Source organism: Seriola lalandi, unplaced genomic scaffold (genome assembly GCF_002814215.2).
Source record: "Seriola lalandi dorsalis isolate HSWRI2012SDOR001 ecotype SW California unplaced genomic scaffold, Sedor1 jcf7180002054357, whole genome shotgun sequence".
NCBI classification, from domain to species: domain Eukaryota; kingdom Metazoa; phylum Chordata; class Actinopteri; order Carangiformes; family Carangidae; genus Seriola; species Seriola lalandi.
Window position 1 is genome coordinate 185,858 of NW_019524910.1, and position 11,621 is coordinate 197,478.

Consider the following 11,621-nt stretch of genomic DNA (forward strand, 5'->3'; position numbering starts at 1 on the left):
TTAGAAAGGCTGAAAGGCTACAAGGTGCCTTCAATCCCAATGATAAAAAGCAGGCTGCAGCACTGACTGAAAAACAACATCATTTGGTGCACAGAATACACACATACCAATCAGTCTGCTATCCCTGGGCACCAAGGAGGGGGAGCAGTACGGGTTGACTCTTTCACACTCTGACACAATCACTAATGCCAAAATGTCAGCACACTGTTGGGGGAGCAGGCAAAAAAGAAGCTGGGGAGAGAGGGACAGAGAGAAAGAGATCGTGGTTTGACATGCTAAGCAAAAGTCAAAAGTCCTCCAAGCACAGGATGGGGTTAATGTTACAGCTGTGCTTCAGTGCCCTGTCAAAAGTGGTAGTAAACAAACTGTGCACATAGCTTCTGACCTAAAAATGTCAGAAATTAATGTTGAGAGAACAACTTATCCCACTTTGTGGCTGGTACATACGGTATTTGTACCACAAGCCAATAAGGGAATATAACATTTACACAGATTCACCTCAGTGTAGTTCATGAACAGAGTAAGTGCCCATTATGTCTTAAAGTATGAAGCATGTTTTAAGCTACTGTATGTCAATGTCCAAAGCTAATCTAACCAATTAGCTATGGTGGCATTAAATGTTGGAAACTGTGGCATTAGTGCCAATCAATTCCTATCAACATTAGCATTTCTGCTGCTGTACTGCACTTTTAACAGCCACACTGAACTTGATCACACAAGGAAGGCATCAGGTGAACTATAAAACATGACAAGAAGCCCCAAGGTGGGTTCATCCATCACAAAAAGGTAAGTAACAGAAGCCACGGGACCTGGTCTGGAGCCAGATGGATGTGCTGTGCTGTCAACAAGAGCTTTTATTATAAACTGATGAAACGCACAGCCTAGGTCATTGGAAGGCAGATAATGTACAGGGTGATTGGATCTAAAATATAATAAATGGGGATAGTGCCAGAACAAGCTACACATTAATGAAAAAGAGGGTTTGATTTCACATAGGCTTTACACATACGCAGAATGAAGTGAGGCAACTCATCTAGGGTGAGCCTATTCATCCCATTCATGTTGGGGCTCTGGGGCCCTTTCACGTGCTGAGTATGGGAAGTGTGAGGTGTCTCCTCTTTTCAGCTTTGGAAACCCGATTAGACAGCTGCTGTTAAGGTGGTTTAACAGGGCAGCAAAATACTGTATTCAGCATGCATATGTGCTGGACTATTTCTTGGACAGTTTGATCTGAACATTAATAAGCCAAGCTGCAATCTCTTGTTTGAAGACAAAATGCAATTGAGGGTGGCACAAATACACACTATGTAGCTATGGTCAAAATGTAAACTTTTCCTTACTTCCATCTTATCCCTTCACAGTTGGCAAGACAGATATTCCACTGACAGCATTGTGGTATCTAGAAACGATTAATGTATTTGCAGCACAGCCCAGGAAAGTTCCTCAATATTGGTGACCAGTGTCGCTGGCAAGTGGAGCTATAGGCAGATTGCCCAGTCTGCCCAGTCTGGTCCAGCCTCTCAGGGTTTGGCTCCTATGAAGGACTGAGTGACGGATCTGGGATTATCAGTGAATGTGGTACAGATTATCAAAGATGCATGAGTGCAATCTATGATTTGACACTGGGTTTCCATAACCGGTTTGGGAAAGAATCTACTGAAACAGACGTTGCTGACAACTTTCATCTTCAATATTACTCACACAATTTATACTCATACTTCAAGACATGTGTCAGCAATCTAATTTTATAATGTGCTGTATGGACAGAGGTTCAGAAACCCTTGTTTTACATGTTCTTTCATAGGGAGCTGGTATGAATTGTTTTCTGGAGAAAGCACTGCTGCTTGCTTGGATCATGGCAGTGTTTGATCTTTGCCATATGCCATTTCTGACAAGAGGGCACACAAGTCCATCAAAATCCATCAAAATATGTTCTTCCTGCCCAAGACCATTAAGAGCATATTAAGCTGAAGATGATTCAGCTAAATACATTATATCCTTCTCTCCAAAAGGTGAAGAGGAAGGAGAATTTGCAAGACTCCATAAAGTGCCAAACACAACACTTTTTAAAAAAAAAATCAAACCCAGAGTGGACAAATCTTTAGTCTGTGGCTTTCAAGTAACTTACAGCAGTCTAACAGAAAAGGCCAGGAAAAACTAAAATTACTGCCTCGCAATTGTGTGCCTCCACCAACCAGTCAAATTACAGGAAATATAGTCCCAATCTCCCCCTCTGTTCCTGAGTTGCAGTGCTGAATAATGGCCAGAGGTGCTTTTGCTGAATTATGATGTCACAGTGAGGTTGAATTTTGACCATTTGGATCTAAAATGTCATCACTTCATAATTTTATCCTATTGGACATTTGTGTTAAATTGTGTCATGATTAGCAAATTAATTCTTGAGTTGTGAGGTCACAGTGACCTTGAGCTTTGACCTTTAGCCACCAAGTTCTAATGAATTAATTAAGGGCCAAGTGAACATTATTATTAAGAAATTCCCTCAAGGGGTTCCTGGGATAACACATTCACAAGAATAGGACAGAAAGAGAGACAGACAGACAACCCAAAAAACATAATGCCTCCAGCCACGGCTGTCACCGGCATGGAAGCATAAAAATCACACTCAGTCACCTCTACTGTTAACCATTGTACAAGGACATTGCTGGGCTATGACCATCTTCTTAATTTAATGGAAATAGTTCTATGGTTCAACAAGCACAATCAACTACAGAGAGCTAACAACCTTGCTGACCAAGAATGTTCAATTTGTGCTTCTTCCCCTTGTTCTTTTCTTTATATACAGGGAAGTAGTGTAAATGTAGGCATACTGCACACGCACACACCACATACACACTTTGGTCTAAGACTCCAGAGACCCAGAGCGCCCTTTCTCTCTCCCTCTTTTTCTAATCCTGGCAATTAGCGAGAAATAATTAATGATAAAAATGAAAAAGTTGAGGGCAGAGAGCCTTGAAGATAGAGTTCTGCACCGTAAGCATTCAATTCCCCCTCTCAAGGTCCTCAAGGTCCACTGCTCTCTGGCTCTGATCCTCATACAGCTACTGAGGGTGGCTTGAACAAAGGCCTCTTTGATATCAGCCTAACCTCCCTCATTCGATTTTACTCTCTCCCTACATCTTACACTCGTTTGTCTTTTCCTGTTTTCCTTGCATACAACTTACTCTTCTTATTTTTCTCCCTGCCCTCCCTCTCTCTCCCCTTGATATCATCCTCCCAGCAACGAGGTTGTGGCCTGACTGGTAAAGGCCCATTTAAAAATATTTCGAAGGTTACACTAGACATCTGCTGCACCCCCTCAGAGTAAGGCTTTGTTTGATTGCCTCCCTGTGAAATTAATAAGAGTAGCCATTAACAATCTGGTATAAATATGGAGTCAGTAGATGTGTAGCTGTGAAGGGATGTGTGATGCAGCTGAACCTTGATCATGCAGTGCAGTGATGGAGCTATGAGTGGTGGAGGAATGGGGAGGTCATGACCTTGTGAAGTCACTTCGGGGCCACATAAAAGCATAATGTGGTCTTGTGATCAGAGAGAAAGTGCAATGTCATCGCAGGCTCAGGAGCAATACGATGTCATAACTGTACAGGCATTTATTTAAATATGTACGACTGTGTGTAAACATCTCGATTTCCCCCCAGGAAATCAATATTTAAATTCATATGAAGTTCAGTGTATATGTGCATTTGTGTGTGAGCATGCATGTGCTTATCTACATTTACTATGAGAAGACAGACAAACAGCTACAGAGAGAAAGTCATAAGGGAGAGGGGGAGGGAGAAGAAAACACTCCTGAGCACTCCTGCCCCCTGGTGACAGTTTGCAGTAGCACCTCTGACTGTGTGATAGAGGCTTTGACTGAGTTACAGTAGAAGAGGGACTGCTGTGTGAATAGTCTGGGGGTTTCTGCTTATTGCACCACCTCTGCCTCCTGAAGGGTAGCTTTGATCTTTGCATACATTTAAATTCCAAAGAGGCAAAAAATACCAAGGGGTGGTAAAGCTCATTCATTCATAAATGCAGCAACTGGGATTTCGATCTTGAATTACAGCAAGAGTAGACATCATTTCATAATACTCTTCAAGCAAATTGTGTTTCATTTGCTAGATATTTCAAATGCTTGATGTCAGACTTTGAATACTGCGTTCACAGTGATCACTGATTTATTTGCCACCAGCACTGATAATTTTTTACAACTTTGAACCATGCAGACTAGTCCTGTAAGAAGCATGTTAGACATATCTGTTTGTTTAATCTTGTCCATACCACTGTACTCTATGAGCATAGAAATCTGGCGCAAGAAAACAGATTCTTGAAAAATAACAATATTAAAAAAGCTTGAAAAAAGGGTGCTTGATCTGGGGATCTGAATGAACACAGTGACTGTAGTTTACGCTTTTTGCCAGCAGATGGCATCAGCAGTTAGTGCAGTGTGTGCTACCGTGCAACCACCCTGATGCTGCCAGTCCTGGAGGTCAGTGCTTGTGGTGAGGGAACAACGTTTTGGTTGTCTGCTTTGGGCAATAACAAGTTTTTTCATTCTGACCAGGCAACCCAAGTTCATGTTCATGTTCACAAATACATGCCATTTTGAACTACTTAGAATTCATCTCTCAGTATCCATCAGTCTCTGCATGATATTTCAATCCCCTCAACTGCTAACCCTCCCACACACTTACACTCACACACAAATGCATCTCTGTCAAAGTGCCTTCGACCTAGCAGCACCAGTTGCTTGTATATGTGTGTTAGTGAAAGAAAAGAGAGAGATCATTAATACACATGCTAAGGAGCATGGTAAAACGTTTCTGGGGAATCAATAGAAACATCAGAAGGAGGAAGAAAAGGATTAGATATTGACTGAGGGTAATGGGGTGAGGTGAGAAAAAATTGCATTCAGCTAACTGGTGTTTTCATCTGGTAGTACTAATGTGGCCATGGAGTGAGCATTTATGCTCTGAATTGTAAAGTGTACATATAGTATCGTCATCAGAATCAAATGTGTATAAAATAGTGAAATCGTGTCCCTCACATAGTCAGATCCATACAAGACAGAAAATTGTAAAGATTTTCATTATATGGATTTACTAAAAGTTTTGTATTGCATTTATAAATATTGGCACCATTTGATCAAGTTCAACGTGACCGTGCCTCTCCTCGGAGCTTGAAAGCTGCACTAAAACAGCGAACTCAAGAGCTCACTATCCAGTCAGAAAAGTGCTAAAAAAAAACTACCAAAAATCCTATTCATTCCTTAAAGCGTTTAGGCCATCCTCGACACCAATGACTCCAAAACAAAGAGAAGTCAAAGGAAGACACAGACATAGTATATATCATCTAGTCATCTTCTTGACAGCCATCACCATCATTACCATCATCATCACTGTCACAAGCACAGTGCTCAAACTCTACCATCAGCCAGGATTCAGCATGTGAGATCAAACAAAGCAGTAGAAGAAAGCTAAAAGAGAGCTAGTGGCAAATCAGTTCATCAATGAAGAATGATTTACATGATGAACTTGTTGATACAATCATGTTTTGCATGTATTGATATTTTTCCAATTCTCAATTATCACAAATAGACAAGATGTGCGCATGTTTATAAGGCACTCTCCAGAATCATTACAAGAATCTACATTACAGACAGCAAGTTGCCACATTTTGACATAATTTTATATCTCTTATTTGGCTCCGTAATGCAATAAATACATCAAAATTCAAACTCAGTTTTTGGATTCCAATACCTTACATTAGGGGCCAGTGGGATTAAGCAGACAGTGAACCATGGTAGGGATTGTGGAAAGTTGAATTGCCATGGTAATACCATAAAAATGTAAGGATATCATTAACATTGGTAAACTACTATAATATCAAAGTACCATGCTGATGTTCTTCAATGGTACTATATCTTGGAAGTTGACAGCATCAACAGGCACTGTTGCAATATGACAATTGGAATCTTGTACTTGCCACACATCAGGAACTACAGCAACCGTGATAACGCTTACAGTAAGACACTATCTCACCTCATGCTGTAAAAATGTCATTGACTAACTAGGTCACAAGAACTTCAGCCTCACTCACAAACTTCTGCCTCAAAAATCACTATAAAGTTTTAACGACTCCTCTCTTATGGTCTGAACAAAAATGTTATTTCTATAATTTCACATAGGTAGGCCTCACCATGAATGGAATACATGGTCTTGCCCCCTGATATATGCATTGCTGTGGCTAAAGTAAAAAAATTTAACGGTGTAAACATGTGTATATCATGTACACACCTGACATCCGGCAGGGCAGGTCCTGTACTGACGTTTTGCTGGGTGGCACCGTAGACTGTAGTATGGATGGCACAGACCTCTTGTGGGTAATCCAGGTTGCACGTCTCGCGCTGGGGCTGCAGTCAACGTTCAGACGACCTTTCCGACACTTATAATGTACGTGACCCATCACTTGAAATGAATAAGAAAATAAAACAATGTCATTTTAGTTGCATAATATTCGTGTTGGCCTTACACTACTAAAACGTGACACTTTTAGAGACCCCTACCGGAAATGTACTTGTTTATTCGCAAAGTTAAATTACCACTACATCTGCATCGTATAGTTAGCACATTTCAGCGAGCAGTTAGGTTGACACTAACGTTATATGCAATTACTTAGTATAGCATTAAATAGCACATGGTGTACATTATAGTAATGCTAAAAAAGTTGACGTTGCTAAAGCTAACGTTTCTGGACCACCACGAAACTACGACGGACATGGACCGTTCAACTTATTCGGATATTAACTCGGTCATAATTCGTTACCGTGATTTACATTGCTGGTAGTGGTGTTGTTGTTGCTAAATATAATGTTACTCTGCCGGTCCTCACCCAAGTTAGAAAATAATTTAAAAACTCACTGTCGTCTGGTGGTAGCGTCGAGCAAAGAATATGCAGACAGGTGGCTGGTCAAACTTTACAAATGCAACAGGTGCACTGAATAACACAATTAAGCAATTAACGTCCAATCATGCTCTGTATAAAGTTGATTAATAATCATGAACACAACTTTTTTTCTTCGTTTTTCTCTTCTTTTTTTTCTTCTCTTCTGTCTTTTTTTTTTTAACATTTTAATAAATTACATTAAATACATTTTAGTACATTTTTACATAAATGGCCTCATGAACTAGTGTTTCTCATTTACTCATATAAACATAAATGCCTATAAGCATCCTGAAATGTAAGCATAATAAATTATTCCATTGTGTGATTCTACCATCTCCAAATAATATGAAGTTTGTGTTCTTGGAATATCATCAAAACCACTGGAAAACAGGCCAAAATGGAGTGTGTTTGCATATATTGTGTATAATCTTTTTTGATATGAAGTTTTTTTTTTGTGAAGGAGGAAAAATAGAGCATCTCTTTCTTGGCTATAATATGTGTGAGAAAGTCCCTGTCATTAGCTCTGCAAACTCAAGGTGAACCGTACAGTCTGTGACAATTCTTAAGTGAGGCAAACAGATCCAAAGGCAAACCAGACCAGATCTGGGGAACAGTGTCTGACTTTAGTTTGATCTGGATGTCATCTGTGATTTTATCAAAAGAAATGTGGAGAGCCTTGAGACAGTACAGCATCTCCAAGGCCTGGCTCCACAGGTTCTCTACACAGCTTTTATTTATATAGGATTTATAGAATTCCCCCATACTTAATCTGGGTGTCTGTCCACACCAACACACCCTGACTGCACAGAAGTGGCTTCTAATGATGAAGGACAGGCATTACTGCTCTGAGCCCTCTTGGAGCTATCACCTGTTTTAGTCATGCCGGTTCCTTGCCATCAGAGATAAATTCATGAAAACCACCACATAGAAAGAAACAACCATGCATCAGGACATTTTCCTTGCAGTAATCTGGCTTTTGGAAAGTTGCAATGGCTGCTGGCAGGGCTGGGGGGAGCTCTAGTTCATGTAAACCCCTGCATGGTCAGGTGCAGATAATGATAAGGTCATCTTGGTACAAGAGGGCTTTGCAGGGATTTCAATGCCTCACCAGCACATTTGATGAAAGTGTCAAGTCAAGAGAAAGCCTACACAGTAGACAGGCTACTGTCTGAGGTCACTTGGATGCGGAACTTACCAGAAAAGAGAAGGAATTCCGATTTTCCTTTTTCCCCTGGATCAACAGTTCTTGAATGTGTCTGGTGGAGGGCACTATGGTCCATGGGGAGGCTAGAGAGGTTGCTTTTAAACCTGTAAATATGGATTGTTGTTATTCATTTTTATAATCATAATTGAATTTGGCTTCACCAGTGATGACAAAACAAGATCAGTTAGTTAAGGTATGACAATGATGGACTACAGTATCATCAACTCTAAAGAGGTGTATTTTGTAGCCTTAACTCCTTTTTTTTGGTTGTTGGCTAGATTTAGTTTGGCAGTAACTGTTGTACTGTGAATTTGGGCCACAGTGGAAGCCTTGAGTAATTCTCCAGGCAAGGAATAATCAAAATATAAACAATGAATAGTCACACACACGCACACACCACTGTTTGTGGGCGTTCGAATTGCTTGTTTAGGGAAATCACCTTGGCTAAGATTGGCAGTTTGCCATTGCAGTCCGCTATCATCTCGCGATGTTGATACTGCCAGTGTTTCCTTTCTTTTTCTTCTTCTTCTTTTTCTTCTTCTTTTTTTCGCTTCCTTTCTTTAAGGCCACAGCTTGAATGCAGCATCACCACTCCTGTGCCAGTGCGCGTGCCTCCAGCCGGGTGTCACGAGGCGGGAGCGTGTGCACGTTTCCTTTGTGTGAGCGGTTGTGCACGGGGGGGGGGGGGGGGGGGGGGGGGGGGGGGGGGACACGCGGCGCCGCATGTCACTTGATCTCGAACATCAGAGCAGATAGATGAAGCTAAAGCGATTAAATGGGAGGAGGCCTTTGCGTCATTGGAAAGGTGGCTGTCCTGGATATGTGAATAGATTAAGAAGAGAAGTACATGAATGAGTGCATGAATGAAAGAATAATGAATGAATAGCTTACTACAACACTATTTCTTACTTTTTAAATTCACATACCTCTTTCGGTCCCTTCTAAATCTTCATGTGGAAAACGTTACTCAATATATTATACAAAGTACTCTCAAACTGATGAAAACTATATGAGGATCCTTTAAAGAAAAATCATAATTTGTCTTTATTTGTTTGCTTTATTGTAATCAACACCTTGAGGTCAAAGGTCAAAGTTCACCCATAGTTTTCAAAAAGACTAGGGACATTTTCATCACAAGCATTAACATCATTATCAGAGTGGTATACATGATTTAAACATGAGCTTTTAGGAAAAAAAAAAGCTTTTCTCTAAGCATAATTGGGGATATTTCCATCCATCCATCCATCCATCCCTGATCATTGAGTTAAGACCATATTTTCATCAATTATTCACCTTTTTGCCACTGCATCATTGGCTATATGCCAAATTTAAGATGGTATATAAAACAAAATACTGCAATTCTGTCAATCAAGGGTTTTGAAGTTAGCTAACCAGGTCCCATCCTGAATGAAGTCAACGTGCAACAAAATTTCTCAATTATCAATTTTTCCCTCAAAGTTTAAATGGACAGCCAGGAGCTTTTCATGCACACTTATATCAAACAACTACTAATAGTGATGTTACAGTATCTATAAAGAACTTACTAGCATAATATTTAAGAACAGTTTCACATGATCTTTGTCACAACTTTTCTACTGTCTCCCTGTTTTCAAAATTTCCTACTATAAACTTGGAATATTTTTGGGAATGACTGTGAATAAACTGATAAATTAATAAACTGATACAGTTTGTATTTTGTTTGGTTTTTATTGAAAGGTGGGGTGATTAATTATTCACTGGAAAATATTACAAAGAGTATATGGAAAATATAAACAATATATGTTTATTTAATGCTCACTTTTAACCACACTGTTTATAATTTATCCACATGCTGTTTTTTCCAATAGTTGGCCAAATATACTATATAATATAATATAGCTGTTGTAGTAATAATATATATAGTTACATAAATACATACAACATATTTACATACATACATACATACATATATATTAAAATACTTGTGATATCCTTCATACACTGTTGCTCATAAAGTTGGAATAAAATATATTTTTTTATATCTTTTTAGTGCCAAAAAAATGTTATGCATGAATTTATTTCACCTGGGTAATTGGGACACATAATGTAATCATTGAACCTGGTCAAAAGTGATTACTGATGCATTTAAATAGGAATAAACAGAGGATTGTGTCTGAAAACAAAATTATTCCAACTTTATGGGCAACAGTGTATATAACCTTTTGTGCTTGGGGTCATGGATCATCGCTTTTAAACTGTGACATGTTTGGTGTTGATTTAACTGGCATCCAGTGCCCCAGTCATCAAAAATTTCCTGATTGTATGATAAAAATTAAAACCAGCCATACTCTGGGTCCAGAGAACCAGGTCGTACAGAACTGCTGTACTGTATAGACAGCTCACCACAGCTCACTACAGAACAAGTCACCAAGGTTGATCATGAACTGGCTCCAGCTTTACTTTATGTCAATTGGTTTGTGTTAACTTTATTGAAAATGTGTTTTGGAATATGCATTATTGGAGGACAATATCAACTGACACACTAAGGGTCTTGACAATAGATCTTCTTTATTTCCTAATCCTGAGGGTCCCTGTGTCAAATTCTAGTTTCAAGACCTTTATTATTTCAGTTGAATGATCAAATCACCACACATAAATCCTGGAGACCAGGTATTGAACATCGCAGGCCCAGTGAAGCTGGTTTTTGCCTTGCTGCCCCATATCAGGTTAACCAAGCCAGGAATTACCCTAAAGGTTTCAGCTGTATTTCAAGTCAGAAAAATATTGTGTGGTAATGTAAAAAATATGCACTCTTCACAGAGAGGCTTCTGTAATACCAAAAGTTGATGAATATAGTAAATTGGTGCCACAAAAGTGTATCATACTATGATAATGTCATTTAAAGATCACAAATAGATGCCAATGACATGGCAATCTAGAAGACAATAAAACAATCAAAAAGTATAAAAAACTAATAGTTGACTCAAAATCAATTTCAGTTCCTTGTAATATTATAATGATACCTGCAGAGATTTTAATAAGAACCAAGTTTGATATGTTTCTGCAAATTTGCCACTGAACACAACATGCCTTATAGAGAATACTACAGAAATAGCATGTCGCAATAGTCCTTAAGCAAAATATGATGTAAATATATAGACCCCATGTGCTCTTGAGGCTCTATACTTCTTACTGTAGCTTCCTAGACCAGCTACGCCATATCAGGATATTATATTATAGAGTACAATAACATTAAGGGAAAAAGAAGTCCTTTAAATCTCTCTTTAAATTTACATTTGAGTAACACAGAAACACATAATAGATGCATGATGAACAGTATACTGATACTAAAAGAGCCAAGGGACAATACATAAAAAAAAATAAAATAAAAAAAATTAATGCTCTGTTAAAATATGTCAGTTATATGTTTGAATATGTGTATCTGTGTATGTGTGTGTGTCTGTGTAGGGTGGAGGAGGTGGGGGTGGGG